The sequence below is a fragment of the Dermacentor albipictus genome, chromosome 6 (genome assembly GCF_038994185.2).
Source record: "Dermacentor albipictus isolate Rhodes 1998 colony chromosome 6, USDA_Dalb.pri_finalv2, whole genome shotgun sequence".
Taxonomy (NCBI): Eukaryota; Metazoa; Arthropoda; class Arachnida; order Ixodida; family Ixodidae; genus Dermacentor; species Dermacentor albipictus.
Window position 1 is genome coordinate 136,305,712 of NC_091826.1, and position 16,011 is coordinate 136,321,722.

The following is a 16,011-nucleotide window of genomic DNA, read 5'->3' on the forward strand; positions in this document are numbered from 1 at the left end:
ACGACCACCATAAGTATACAAGCAGAGAGAACGAGGGCGAACAAACGAAAACACCGCAGAAAGCGCCCGGACAACGCCCGAACTGTAGCAGACGACAGGCGCGAGTCCGTGCCCTGACGTCACGCGAGCGGCGCTCGCAGCGCCGCTCGTGTTCGTTCTCGGGGCTCACGGAGGAAGGAAACTAAGGAGAGGCCCTACCCCCTCCGCGCGCTAGGAGAAAAGTGTGGCGGAAATGACGTATAGGTTCTCATTCTTTTTGCTGCTTTTTTATTTTTTTTTTTGCTGCATGGCCACGCCTTTTGGGCCACAATGGCGGCGTTGTTCTGATTTTTTGAGCGCTCACACGTGTTGCTCTGGTAGGTTTCGTGCCGTTGCAAAGGCGCTGTGTGGGCGGGTTTGCGTTAGTCACCGTGTCTTGTTGCGCTGTGTTACCTGCACCGTGCTCTGCCGGATGTTGCGCGAGCGTGCGCGAAACCACGCGCAGCGCGGCGTGGTTTCGCGCAAGATATAAACAAGAGAGGAGGGTGGCACAAAAGGCGGAGCATCGCCATGAGCAACGCCAACTTCCGGCTTCACTTTTGCTTCACAAAGAGTGACGTCAGGGCCTCTCCTTAGTTTCCTTCCTCCGTGTCGGGGCTAATAGACGAGGCAACCTAAAGTTTGCCCGCGCGGCACCAGCGCCGAATGCTCCCCTAGCGGACCGATGGAAGTTTCGAGGGTCGTCGCTGCGCAAGCGCGCGCCCGTGTTCTGTACGGCGGGAGCGCTCGTGCACGTGGTTTTTGCGATGCCGAGTGCGACCTCACCAGCCAGGAAAGGCGGCACGCAATACTGATGTGTTGTTGATTGCCACAGCAGCCTCGAAAACACGAAAGGTCGTACGCCTCCCGTGAAGTTCTACAGATTTCCGGGGAAGTGGTACGAGAAGGGCAGACGACAAGCATGGATAACTGCAGTGCGCCGAGTCAAGTAAGTCTCATACTTTCGCATTCGCGTGTAATATCTTGAAAGCGGAATAGTCATATGCCTGTTTTTAGTGCACGGCCGTTTGTTTAGTCGTGTCGCGTTGTTGAATTGTGGTGGCATCCGTCGTTTGCTAGCGGTAAATGCATGCGTGTTGCGCTGCTAAGCTCTACGACGCGTGCTCGATTCCCAGCCACGGCGGCCGCATTTCGGTAGGGGCAAAATGCAAGAACACCCTTGTTACCGTGTGCTTTGATTGAGCATATTACGAGAGCTCAACCAAACCATAGAGAAAGGGATTGAACAAGAGCGGACACTCGGCGAAAATTGGAAACAGGAAACACGTCACGCTATACTTTTAACATCGACGAATTGGGGCCGCGAGCATCGGGAAAAAGAAGAATGTGAAATGAGATTAACAGAAATTGTTCTATTTCTTATATTCTTGCGGCTTACTTCCGTTGCCTAGCGACAGGCGAACCGGCGAATGACGAGCCAGATGTTTGCGTCATTCGTCAGACCAATGGTCAGACACGCCGCCGAAGCGAGAGTGAGCGGCCGCGCATGTGAGCGTTGGACTGTTCGGGCGCCTGTCTGCCTGTTTTTCTATTTTGGTATTTAGCCTGGTTTGGTGGCCTCCCGGCGAATTATTGCGTTCATTCGGAACTTCGACAAGGCAGCACTGCACTATTGGACTACGGCAAGGTGAGAAACTTTGTTCGACAGTCTGCGACGCACTTCAAGCAATTAGGCTTACTGCCCGGCAACTAGGCTAGACTTGTGACGCAGTTAACGAAAAACAGCGTGGCCGTCGTGGAGCGGTTAATTTGAATTAAAAAATCGCACTGGGAGATGTTTGCGACACTTCCTATAAGCCCCAATATTGTTATTAACTAATTTCGGTAGTTCTTGGGCACGCTAGTCGCACAGGGTGCTGTGACGCAGTTTCGCGTGTACTGAATTTTACTGTGACAAGTTTTGGCGCTTTCTCTGACTGCCAACATTATTGAAACTAATTTCATAGCTTTTTGGGCTACCTTTCGAGCGCAGTGGGCGCGCCTGGCGCTGTGACTCGGTTAGCGAAAATCAGCTCGGCCGTGGTGCGCGGTTTCGCGCTTTAATGCAGTGACAAGTTCATGGCGCTTTTCTTTCTCTGACGCCCAACATTGTTGAAAATTATTTTCGATACTTTTATGTTACGAGGCCCGCTCGTCGCGCCTGTTGTGACGCAGCGAAAAGCAGCTCGGCCGTGGTGACAGTTTGGCGCGTACTGAATCTTATTCCGACAAATTTGTCGCAATTTTTATGTCCCCGCAACAATTTAAGCCGTCTTTCAGTACCCACGCTTGTCGAAAACGCGACGAGCAATCGTCAAGACTGATAACACGGGAGTGCGTTGCTTGCGCTTGCAGAACGCACAAGAGATAAGCCAAGGAGCTCAAACGCCAGGAACTAGTAACTCGAAAATTCTGTCTTCTGAACGGCACCCACGCATTTTGTCTTGAGTGCGAGTAGAAGGAATTCTGCGAGCGTCCAGCATGCTCTGATTGAGAGCCTGTGTTGTGGCCACCTCTGTGTATTCGTAGCGTACTATCGCGTCGGTTGTAGCCAAGTTCGCGAAACGCGCCGTTGCCCGCGCATTCGTGCTATTAAAGTGCAGGAAAGAAGTACTGGGAAGAGGGGAATGCTTGGAATTAGAATGTTTGTGGTATGTACGGTATTGCTTGGGATGAGTCGGGTACTTTCTACGCCGTGTGTGTAAATACGAACTGCTTTTGTTCGTAATGCCGCCCACTCACCACTTTCGCACGCTTCGTCTCTACAGGCATTATTCTTAGATGTTAATACCAAAATAACGCTTGTAATTTTTCAGCTCACACCGTCTGGTGGAGCTTCCTGCGGAAACTACTGCTGCTTACCTGGTGCCACAACGCTGGACGAATGCACAAAAGCCCGCGACGAGCATTTACAAAGAATAAAATAAACGTTAATTTTTCCACATTTCTCAAGGTGTCTTGCGTCTTTATGAAATTGCACGTGTCACATATTTAATGGAGGCTCGTGAAGATCGTTCGCAATCAATTTTACTTAACAAAATAATTTGCAAATTAATATTTATTAAATAAAAAATATGTAAATAAATATTTGCTGCAAAAGCAAAAAACAAACAAAAGAAAACGGAGCCGGCGTGACGCGCACCAGCTAGAATTCAAAACGCGCGCGCACAAAACCGAGCTTCAGGTTTTAACATCCACGGCTTGGTGCGCTGCAGTCGATTCGGCCGCTGGGCTCTATGGGAGTGTCCGCTCTTGTTGTAATCCATTCTCTATGGCTCGACCCAGCTCCTCAAGCGCGGCGGTGTCGCCATAGAGTTTCTCACTACATTACCTAGAGGGAAATCTGGCGCTGCTGCGCTGTGGTATGCATGGGAATGCCGGTATATTGTGGATTCGGATTGGCATCGTTCTCGTAGAGACAGGACACCTTGATACAGTGCTCTAGAATATACCGTTCCGTCTGTCACAATGATTCATTTTCTACTAAAACAGCACGTGAAAAGCTGTTTTAGTTTTATTATTGCGGGAGAACATGTTTTGTTTAACTATGAGAACTTGTCATTGTGTGTACGACTACATGTTACGTAAAAGGTATCAGCGGGCCGCTAAAGTTGGAGGACAGACGACAAGGTTCGCGCTCGCTTTGAAACAGTTGGGCGTCTGTTGCTTTTCTTTGCTCGGTCATGCATTGTGGGTGAGTAAAGATGTAATATGCATGAATGGAATCATTTTATGAAGATTTTACTTTGAGAACGCGTTATTTGCGTAGCCATATCCACGTTTTAGACGAAGCGTCTTACAACACCAGCCAACACGAGCCTCGCAGACACATATACCGTCATTCCCATGACGGCACGGTGCCCCCTTAAGAAACTCCCATAGACGGTGGCGCCAGATTACCCTCTAGGTGTTATAGTGAGAAACTCTATGGGTGTCGCCTTCAATACCACGTGACGCCGTGACGTCACGACAGAGGAGAAACGGGGCTCCAACTCGCGGCGGTATATAAGCAGCTGCGCTTGCCTCTGCTAGACACTCACGAGGTGAGATGCCTCCTGGAGACATCTGGAGTTGCTCGTTGGAATGAGAAGCGAAGGTTGCGGCGTGCTACAGAGACTGATTTTCCAGGTGGATTTGGCTCAACTCTTGCAAGATGGGCTGGGTGGGAATCGAACCAGGGTCTCCGGAGTGTGAGACGGAGACGCTACCACTGAGCCACGAGTACGATGCTTCAAAGCGGTACAAAAGCGCCTCTAGTGAATGCGGTGTTGCCTTAGAAACGAGCTGTTTCTAAGGCTCAGGCGTGCGTCGCTTGCTAAGGCGCACATTTCGTTGCCGCGCCGAACGCTGCGTTGCTTGACGCTCACCGCGTCCAATGCGGGGCGCGTAGTCGCTGCGCCGTAGCCCATTGTCTTACACCCCTTGGCGGGTCGACGGGAACGCTGTCGCGTTCCACTCTTGAAAGCGAAGCAGAGTAACGCATGAGTTGTTTCTTCGTCTAGCCGAACCAAATATAGCCAAGCAACAGCAGTTCACCAGGCTAAACAGTGGTTCAACAACTAAAATAAAGGCTAGTATGCTTCGCATCCTGGGCTTAACCTTAGCTAAGCCACAGCCATTTTTTTGTGCACGTTAATGAACCGCCAGAGGTTAAAATTATTCCTGAGACTCCGCATTACAGCGGGCCTCATAATGATTTCGTGGTTTTGGCATGGTTTTGGCACTTAGAACCCCCGAATTTATTTGATTGCACTGTGCCTTCCCTCGCGATCGGCATGGACGAGCTCAAGAGAATAATTTCCCTTTTCCAAACGCTGCAACTTAAATTACTAGTTGTGCAGGTAACGAAAGGGGCCGCGCGCTACTTTTGTGTGGTAGCAGACCGTATTTAATGCAAGCCGCGGTCGTCGCGTGCGTCGGGAAACGGCAGATCGGAAAGCAGCCGCTCGAGACGTGCGCGTTATGTTTGCTGTTTACCCATGCTTTCTAAGTATCTAAGTGTGCAAGTATCATAACTTGTAGTGGTACCACTCTTGTAGAATAATATATGCACACAATCACAGGAACGTTACCTTTGCGAACATATAATTGGGAGTAATTTAATCCTCACAACAAATAGGCACACATACTGTTTCATTCATATGCGATGCAGATGGAAGCGGCGCCAAACAGACCAATGGCAATCACAACAGTCTTCTCAGCAGTCGGCACCACCGGGACTGCTCTCAGGAATAATTTTAACCTCTGGGGGTTCTTTAACGTGCACAAAAATCAAAGCACACGGTAACAAGGGTGTTCTTGCATTTTGCCCCTTTCGAAATGCGGCCGCCGTGGCTGGGAATCGAGCACGCGTCGTAGAGCTTAGCGGCGCAACACGCATGCATTCACCGCTAACAAACGGCGAATGCCACCACAATTCAACAACGCGACACGACTAAACAAACGGCCGTGCGCTAAAAACAGGCATATGACTATTCCGCTTTCAAGATATTACACGCGAATGCGAAAGTATGAGACTTACTTGACTCGGCCGCGCACTGCAGTTATCCATGCTTGTCGTCTGTCCTTCTCGTACCACTTCCCAGGAAATCTGTAGAACTTCACGGGCGGCGTAGGACCTTTCGTGTTTGCGAGGCTGCTGTGGCAATCGACAACACATCAGTATTGTATGCCACCTTTCCTGGCTGATGAGGTCGCACTCGGCATCGCAAAAACCACGCGCACGAGCGCTCCCGCCGTACAGAACACGGGCGCGCGCCAGCGCATCGACGACCCTCGAAACTTCCGTCGGTCCGCTAGGGGAGCGTTCGGCGCTGGTGCCGCGCGGGCAAACTTTAGGTTGCCTCGTCTATAGACCTTTGCACTGAGGCTTCCATGGGCGCCACCATATTTGGACTACTGGCGCCGCCTAGCGTCTGCTTGGCGGCGACGCCATACTGGACTGTCGTCGCTCAGCTTCAGCCGGCTCAGCGCTGCTCTTGCTCTCAACAAACAGATCTAAAAACGTTGGTTGCTATCTACATCTCTGTTGCTCCGTATCTTGGGCCTTCACAGAGTCGTCTTGCCACTTTCGTGCTATTTTCGCCAGTGTCGAGAGGCCTCGGCTACACATCGAGACGGAAACTTTCCCGCTGGCAGCGACTGTACGACTGCACGCGACTGTCGGATGGCGCCGGGAAGCGTCAGCTCAGCGCTGCAGCTGCTTTCACCTATGATTCTCCGTGTCTTAAGTCTCCTCAGCGTCGTTTTGGACCTTTAGTGCAAGTATCACCAGTGTTAAGCGGTGTCTCTTTACGCATTAAGGCGAATACTTTCCTGTTTTGAGCGCCCGTGGCTCCGAATCAGTCCGTGCGATTGCGGAATGGCGTCGACGTCAGCCACTGTCGGCTTGCCGCCTTGCGCAAACAAGGCCAAAACTTGACCTTGTTGGCTCATATTTGCAAATTTATGGCCCATCTAAACATTAGGCGCTGACGATGGAGACACACGCAGCGCGTCTTACCTTCCTCGCGTATCCGAGCTGAAGCATCGGCTCTGGATTCTCTGATGTCCGCTTCCCGTCGATAAAATGAATCGAGCACACGCGCGACGACTCCGTAGGGACGAATCCCTTAAGCGGGAGACACACGGTCCGATCCGGCGGTCGACGCGCCAGAACGGCAGCCGGAATCAAGGTGTTTTGCCGTGCCGAAGCGCCGGATCGGAAGTCCGGCGTGCGACAAACCGGGCAGATTTTCATCGTCCGACGCGTCCGACAACCGCACCGTCGTTTTTTACTTGCCTGCTGCAGTTTGTTTCCGACACTAAATAGTTACCAATTTAGTAAAATTATCTCGAACGTGTGCCTGTTATGCGCCTAGTACACTAGCACCTAGCTATCGGCGAGATCGGGAGCCGCGACGCGAGGGCATTTCGCGGGCAGGCAGCACACACCGACCGTCTGGGCGAGGCTGCTCGCTTCGCTTGCACGTTTGCCCTTCGCAACGACGGCGTCGAGTAAACCAATTGTATTTAATTACGGGCAACCTAAGTGTGCAGTGTTAATTGTTTTGGCAAAAATAAGCGCTCTTTGACGAGCTCGCGTTGGATTGCAAGCGCCGTCGGCCGCAGCGTCCGCCTAGCTAGGCCTACCGGCCCTATCACTTGCTGTTGGCGGAGCCGTCAGTGGACAACGCGCCGTCGTGAAGGGTTCCGTCACTCGCAGGGGCATAATTTTATTGGCAGCGTTCGCGTAAAGCGAAGCAGTGTTGTGCGGAGTTGTTTATATTGCGTTTCTCGACGGGGTATGAAGTGAAGCTGGGGGGCTGTATCTGGGCGGAGCTCGATCTTTCGGATGCACGCACCGTGTGCCCCGAATCGTCGTATGCCGCATGCCGGAGCATGCGGCTCCGCACGTCCGATCGGACGCCGTATCGTACTGTGTGTCTCCTGCTTTACGATTTACAGCGCTAATCCAGCGATGCTTCAGTACCGCGTTGGCAGAAAACCGATACAACAGGTACACGTTGCAGCCGCAGTCCTCTTGCAGAACATTGTGCGTGCTGCACTGCGCTTCTTCTTGTTGTTCGAACAACCGTACACAGCGCAGTGTTGCCCGGACGTTCGCATAGCCTGTGCGGATAAGCTTAATATCGCGAAAACGTCGTGCAGTCAATGCGGGAACTGCGCGCGTGACAGTCCAGCAAGAGAGGGCAACTATGAGACGCTAGCTACTCTCGCTACCGGTGGCCTGATATCCGTTTCCGACTCTCTGGTTCGAGGCTTCCGGTGCAAAGGTCTATATAAGCGCAGCCTCCGTTGCGCGAAAGACGCCGCCGACCGAGCATTGTGCTCGGACATCACGTCGCGCAACCTCTTCGGCCGGCCTTTGCAGTCGGCGTTTTATAGACGTCAGACTCTGGAGTTTTGCAAGACGCGTAGCGCCACCTGCCGATGCGAAGAGGCAGTAATTGAGTAGTGCGAAGCCCGACTCCCTTGCTAAATTGCCTATGCAGCTAGCGACTGCGAAACAACGATTTGACTAGATTTTGGTCCATATTGCGAGTGTTTTGCGCATTTAACACCCAGACGGAGAGCTATGAATTTCTACGCTAGTCGGACGCGCCGCCGAAGTGCCATAAAGCGCTTGCTGGCTCACTCTTCAGACTGATGGCGGAAACGACGGCAACCGCGATAGCTCCGTGCGCTACGAAGAAACGCCGCAATCGACGCTGCTGTTGTGTTGTAAATTGCCATGAACGTGAAGGACTGAATAACAACGTTCACATTTACCGATTTCCATCGCAATCGTATGAAGGGGAAAGGCGAGAGCGCTGGATACGGGCCGTTCAACCTGTTGGGTAATGGAATTACTTGCATTCCCCACAACACAGCGGCTCGCATGAGAAAGTGCGACAATTTTGTTCTGTAATTGTGTTGCGTAGCCCTGACGGAGGACCGTGGTAACCAAGTGAAAACTCAAGAATCTGCAGCCGTTACATCGTTGGTAACAGAAAAAAAAACAACGTTGCGAACGATCCTGCTTATGTGCCATCGATATCTCCACCTTTTAACAGACGTCCGCCTCCGCTTGACTCAACAAGTGGAACGGAGAGATTTGGCAGGTCAGCTTAACCAAACATTTTGGTTCGTTTATGAATTCAAAATCCTGTTCTAGAGCATTGTTGTATCGCGAGCTCATTTCTGCTTTCGGTATTTTGTATGTCCTGCGCCGATACAACAAGCACGCTTCGCAATTTGCTCAGCCTGCTGGACTGCGTTTTTCAAATGTGAGCAATAAAGTTGTTGTAGGAGCACCGGATGACTAATTGTGAAGTAACGCACGTGTGTACAAAAAAATCGCGTTTATTTACATTTATTTATGCGCGCTTGTTGCTCGAAGCGTCTGCGAAAATTTCAAATTAAGGTGCTGAGCGATGCTGTAGCTTCTGCGAGAAAGAAAGATACAGCGCGTAGGCCCTGTAGGAAGCTTACTTTCTTTATGATCGCACGCTGTTTGCTGCCTTGGAAAACGTTTTCTGTTTGCTGCCCTGGAAATAGCTATGAAAGGATTTACTCTCTGTAAATGATTGCGAGACAAAACATTACTATAAAATACATAAAAATATAGGAGATACTTAAGTCTTGTGTTCAGGACATATTCACTATGAACCAATTTGAAATGCTTAGATTTTTATGCTGATATGCCTATAGACAAACCTGATGCTCTCTGTACTTGCGAGTTGCAGCACGCACTTGATACTTTATTTGATATTGTACACGCACTTTCGCCCTGCTGAGCTTCCTTTCGGAAGCGTCGATGGGCGGAAGAAGCTTTCCAGGTCCTTGATTTTTAGGAAACCGTGCCTCAACACAAACGAAAGAGAGGGGTCCATTGTGGTATATGCACCTTCGCTTGCGTACAGCTCTCCTTGCACACGGCCGGTCTCTAGGGGAGCGCGCGCTTTCCTTAATTCTTACGGCCTTCGCATTCGCCGCGGAAGCAATGGGAGTTTTTCTCCAAGAGTTACGCCTTTTGCCGCCGCCAGGGGCGCGACGACCCTACCGCTCTTAAGGTCCCTCTATAATTTCCATGGTAGCGACCATAGAGTTTCTCACTACATTACCTAGCGGGAAATCTGACGCTGCTGCGCTGTGGTATGCATGGGAATGCCGGTATATTGTGGATTCGGATTGGCATCGTTGTCGTAGAGACAGGGCACCTTGAAGACGCGCTTGGCAAGTACCGTTCCGTCTGTCACAATGATTCGTTTTCTACTAGAACAGCACATGAAAAGCTGTTTTAGCTTTATTATTACGCGAAAACATGTTTTCTTTAACTATGAGAACTTGTTATTGTGTGTACGACTACGTGTTACGTAAAAAGTATCAGCGGGCCGCTAAAGTTGGAGGACAGACGACAAGGTTCGCGCTCGCTTTGAAACAGTTGGTCGTCTGTTCTTGCTTTTCTTCGCTTGGTCATGCATCGTGGGTGAGTAAAGATGTAATATGCGTGAATGGAAACATTTTATGAAGATTTCACTTTGAGAACGCGTTATTTGCGTAGCCATATCCACGTTTTAGACGAAGCCTCTTACAACACCAGCCAACACGAGCCTCGCAGACACATATACCGTCATTCCCATGACGGCACGGTGCCCCCTTAAGAAACTCCCATAGACGGTGGCGCCAGATTACCCTCTAGGTGTTATTAGCCCCGAGAAAGAGGAATGGCGCCCTCTGGCGAGTGACGTCACGGCCAGGACGCCGCTCGCTCCGGCTCGCTCGGCTGCCGCGCGCGCTCGTTCCCTTCGTGTATGCTTGGGGTATAGGTGGCTCGAGCCGTACGTATTGAAGAATAAGTCGGCTTCTTTCAGCTGCAATACCTTAACCACAGTTTCTTCTTCAAAAGCGTGTGAGTCGAGAAACTTTGCGACTTGGATATCGCAAGCTAAGTAGCGTTAAAGGGGTCTACAAGGTTTTGCAATGCATATATGCGCCGTGTCTATCGGTAAATTTTGACTAAAAAGAGAATATCTGCAAATTCAACGCGCGAAGTTGTGTATGATGCTTCGCTAAACACTTAACATTCCTTTAGTATTTAGCTATGAGAGGTATTGCATTTTACGTGGAAGAAAAATTTGGTAATTGGCGTCAACATGTTATCCGATATTAGAAAGACACTGCCCAGCGAAGCTGTCATCATGATTCCTATTACTCTGTTGTGTTGTTCTATTCAAATATGGCCATTCATTAATGCGTAAAAGAATAGTTAGGCGCGCATTTCTTATGAAAATGTTTGCTGCTACTTTCATCCCCCTCTGAAACATGCCTCCAAAAAACGAATTGCTCATGGCTGCTAACACGACGGCGTGTCATGTAGAGTATTTACATATTTAATTCACAAACACCATAGTAGCAATCACCTGAGAGAAAAGTTTCGTTGTTTAGATCGACAGCCACTCATTTGAAAGTGATGAAATGTATCATAGTGGCCCTCAGTAGCCTTTATCGACAATATGGCCCACCCCTGATCACGTAACGGTAGCAATCGACTGTCCGTATGGCGAGGCACGCTATGTTCGCGAAACCCATCAGTTCACTTCAACTTCGAATTAAAACCATAAAGCATTTTTTTACAGTGCCAACTGGAATGGCTAAAGTATTCTCGAGCTACTACTACGCAGCTTAGATTGCCTACAAAAAGAAAATTCAAGCACCTTTTGTCTCACCATGTCTCGATCCAGCATTATTTAATTATACAAACGGATAACTATTCGCTTCGTCGGTACTTAAAAGAGAACCTTGCAGGCTAATTTAAGTTTGCTCCAATCCAATCGCAAACATTCATAAAGAAAGCACCACAAGCCTTGCATATACTTTCACTTGATTTCTGACCCTCCACAGGGGGAATTTCGATATCTTCAATATGTCCCATACTACTAGTCATTGACGCTTCGACTGCTTTCTGGCTACAGCTATGTGGTCCAGCAGGCATACTTCACTAAAAAAAATGGGCCGAGCAGCCTGTGTCAGTTTGCCAAACAGATTCGTCATGTATATTCCTTAAGCAACAAGCACCAGTAAATTTCTCAAGTGAGTTTGATGTGATTTGATTTATTAATTTCCGTTTACACACACACATGTACAGAGGAGTGGTAAATGGAGGTGGATGAGGGAAAAAAGCCGCACAGACGCGGCTTGAGGTAATCTCACCCTCTTAGGTACAATATGGCTGCATGGGGTAACACATCAAGCGCCATATAAATTACATCTATATAGTGGCCATAAAACATTGCAGTTATACAATATATGAAAGCACAGTGAAATATTTCCACGATAACAATGCAAAACACACTGCGGCATTGAAATAAATAAATGATATTCACTTGGTAACATAGACAAAAAAAGAGGAACATAACATGCATTATTAATCATTAACAAACGCGCTCTAAAGAGGTGAGTTGAACGTGTAGCACGGAAAAGGGAATATATATTGGTACATTCCTATTTGTACTCTGTAAATAGCTGTAAGCCTTCATTAACTTTACTTCAAATTTCCGCTGCTTAAAAAAAATAAACACGTGAAGAACCGCCTAATGTTGACAAGCAGTTAAAGAAGCAAGTGAGGCGTGTAGAATCTAAGCTCCAGTATTAGTTAAGTCACCGTGCTACTGCCGAGCGTTTCTGTGAGGAAATGCAAAAATTCGATATTATACCATGAACTACTCGTCGTGAGCAAACCTGTTTTAGCGGAATAAAATCAACGTAACTGCTGTAGTAGTCATATATAGCCAGCTTTGTGACATACTTGTTGCACCGCGGCAGGTATGGTATCATAACTGGATTCCTATAGGCTATGCTTTTGCGATTGTCTATCCGCGTATGAAAAACCCGCAATGGGCTGGTCTGCGTCGCTTCGGCTGGCACTGTAGCCTTGCCTTCGAGAGCTGCATTGTTGTCTAAGAAATTAGCTCTTTGAATAAATGTTCGCAAAGGAAGACGTCATAAAAATATATTTGAGACGACCACCATAAGTATACAAGCAGAGAGAACGAGGGCGAACAAACGAAAACACCGCAGAAAGCGCCCGGACAACGCCCGAACTGTAGCAGACGACAGGCGCGAGTCCGTGCCCTGACGTCACGCGAGCGGCGCTCGCAGCGCCGCTCGTGTTCGTTCTCGGGGCTCACGGAGGAAGGAAACTAAGGAGAGGCCCTACCCCCTCCGCGCGCTAGGAGAAAAGTGTGGCGGAAATGACGTATAGGTTCTCATTCTTTTTGCTGCTTTTTTATTTTTTTTTTTTGCTGCATGGCCACGCCTTTTGGGCCACAATGGCGGCGTTGTTCTGATTTTTTGAGCGCTCACACGTGTTGCTCTGGTAGGTTTCGTGCCGTTGCAAAGGCGCTGTGTGGGCGGGTTTGCGTTAGTCACCGTGTCTTGTTGCGCTGTGTTACCTGCACCGTGCTCTGCCGGATGTTGCGCGAGCGTGCGCGAAACCACGCGCAGCGCGGCGTGGTTTCGCGCAAGATATAAACAAGAGAGGAGGGTGGCACAAAAGGCGGAGCATCGCCATGAGCAACGCCAACTTCCGGCTTCACTTTTGCTTCACAAAGAGTGACGTCAGGGCCTCTCCTTAGTTTCCTTCCTCCGTGTCGGGGCTAATAGACGAGGCAACCTAAAGTTTGCCCGCGCGGCACCAGCGCCGAATGCTCCCCTAGCGGACCGATGGAAGTTTCGAGGGTCGTCGCTGCGCAAGCGCGCGCCCGTGTTCTGTACGGCGGGAGCGCTCGTGCACGTGGTTTTTGCGATGCCGAGTGCGACCTCACCAGCCAGGAAAGGCGGCACGCAATACTGATGTGTTGTTGATTGCCACAGCAGCCTCGAAAACACGAAAGGTCGTACGCCTCCCGTGAAGTTCTACAGATTTCCGGGGAAGTGGTACGAGAAGGGCAGACGACAAGCATGGATAACTGCAGTGCGCCGAGTCAAGTAAGTCTCATACTTTCGCATTCGCGTGTAATATCTTGAAAGCGGAATAGTCATATGCCTGTTTTTAGTGCACGGCCGTTTGTTTAGTCGTGTCGCGTTGTTGAATTGTGGTGGCATCCGTCGTTTGCTAGCGGTAAATGCATGCGTGTTGCGCTGCTAAGCTCTACGACGCGTGCTCGATTCCCAGCCACGGCGGCCGCATTTCGGTAGGGGCAAAATGCAAGAACACCCTTGTTACCGTGTGCTTTGATTGAGCATATTACGAGAGCTCAACCAAACCATAGAGAAAGGGATTGAACAAGAGCGGACACTCGGCGAAAATTGGAAACAGGAAACACGTCACGCTATACTTTTAACATCGACGAATTGGGGCCGCGAGCATCGGGAAAAAGAAGAATGTGAAATGAGATTAACAGAAATTGTTCTATTTCTTATATTCTTGCGGCTTACTTCCGTTGCCTAGCGACAGGCGAACCGGCGAATGACGAGCCAGATGTTTGCGTCATTCGTCAGACCAATGGTCAGACACGCCGCCGAAGCGAGAGTGAGCGGCCGCGCATGTGAGCGTTGGACTGTTCGGGCGCCTGTCTGCCTGTTTTTCTATTTTGGTATTTAGCCTGGTTTGGTGGCCTCCCGGCGAATTATTGCGTTCATTCGGAACTTCGACAAGGCAGCACTGCACTATTGGACTACGGCAAGGTGAGAAACTTTGTTCGACAGTCTGCGACGCACTTCAAGCAATTAGGCTTACTGCCCGGCAACTAGGCTAGACTTGTGACGCAGTTAACGAAAAACAGCGTGGCCGTCGTGGAGCGGTTAATTTGAATTAAAAAATCGCACTGGGAGATGTTTGCGACACTTCCTATAAGCCCCAATATTGTTATTAACTAATTTCGGTAGTTCTTGGGCACGCTAGTCGCACAGGGTGCTGTGACGCAGTTTCGCGTGTACTGAATTTTACTGTGACAAGTTTTGGCGCTTTCTCTGACTGCCAACATTATTGAAACTAATTTCATAGCTTTTTGGGCTACCTTTCGAGCGCAGTGGGCGCGCCTGGCGCTGTGACTCGGTTAGCGAAAATCAGCTCGGCCGTGGTGCGCGGTTTCGCGCTTTAATGCAGTGACAAGTTCATGGCGCTTTTCTTTCTCTGACGCCCAACATTGTTGAAAATTATTTTCGATACTTTTATGTTACGAGGCCCGCTCGTCGCGCCTGTTGTGACGCAGCGAAAAGCAGCTCGGCCGTGGTGACAGTTTGGCGCGTACTGAATCTTATTCCGACAAATTTGTCGCAATTTTTATGTCCCCGCAACAATTTAAGCCGTCTTTCAGTACCCACGCTTGTCGAAAACGCGACGAGCAATCGTCAAGACTGATAACACGGGAGTGCGTTGCTTGCGCTTGCAGAACGCACAAGAGATAAGCCAAGGAGCTCAAACGCCAGGAACTAGTAACTCGAAAATTCTGTCTTCTGAACGGCACCCACGCATTTTGTCTTGAGTGCGAGTAGAAGGAATTCTGCGAGCGTCCAGCATGCTCTGATTGAGAGCCTGTGTTGTGGCCACCTCTGTGTATTCGTAGCGTACTATCGCGTCGGTTGTAGCCAAGTTCGCGAAACGCGCCGTTGCCCGCGCATTCGTGCTATTAAAGTGCAGGAAAGAAGTACTGGGAAGAGGGGAATGCTTGGAATTAGAATGTTTGTGGTATGTACGGTATTGCTTGGGATGAGTCGGGTACTTTCTACGCCGTGTGTGTAAATACGAACTGCTTTTGTTCGTAATGCCGCCCACTCACCACTTTCGCACGCTTCGTCTCTACAGGCATTATTCTTAGATGTTAATACCAAAATAACGCTTGTAATTTTTCAGCTCACACCGTCTGGTGGAGCTTCCTGCGGAAACTACTGCTGCTTACCTGGTGCCACAACGCTGGACGAATGCACAAAAGCCCGCGACGAGCATTTACAAAGAATAAAATAAACGTTAATTTTTCCACATTTCTCAAGGTGTCTTGCGTCTTTATGAAATTGCACGTGTCACATATTTAATGGAGGCTCGTGAAGATCGTTCGCAATCAATTTTACTTAACAAAATAATTTGCAAATTAATATTTATTAAATAAAAAATATGTAAATAAATATTTGCTGCAAAAGCAAAAAACAAACAAAAGAAAACGGAGCCGGCGTGACGCGCACCAGCTAGAATTCAAAACGCGCGCGCACAAAACCGAGCTTCAGGTTTTAACATCCACGGCTTGGTGCGCTGCAGTCGATTCGGCCGCTGGGCTCTATGGGAGTGTCCGCTCTTGTTGTAATCCATTCTCTATGGCTCGACCCAGCTCCTCAAGCGCGGCGGTGTCGCCATAGAGTTTCTCACTACATTACCTAGAGGGAAATCTGGCGCTGCTGCGCTGTGGTATGCATGGGAATGCCGGTATATTGTGGATTCGGATTGGCATCGTTCTCGTAGAGACAGGACACCTTGATACAGTGCTCTAGAATATACCGTTCCGTCTGTCACAATGA

General features: G+C 49.4%; 1 protein-coding gene and 2 long non-coding RNA genes across 18 annotated transcripts in view; 2 read left to right on the forward strand and 1 right to left on the reverse strand.

Moving 5' to 3' along the window:
- The window catches only part of shf (WNT inhibitory factor 1), a 506,799-nt gene that overhangs the window by 96,671 nt on the left and 394,117 nt on the right, over positions 1-16,011 (reverse strand). The gene's annotated exons all lie outside the window — the stretch shown is intronic.
- LOC135902284 (uncharacterized) lies at positions 674-2,965 on the forward strand. Its single transcript, XR_010564474.2, has 2 exons — positions 674-1,666; positions 2,835-2,965. It is a non-coding gene; the product is annotated as an uncharacterized lncRNA (long non-coding RNA).
- Positions 13,205-15,487, forward strand: LOC139047124 (uncharacterized). Its single transcript, XR_011507051.1, has 2 exons — positions 13,205-14,187; positions 15,356-15,487. It is a non-coding gene; the product is annotated as an uncharacterized lncRNA (long non-coding RNA).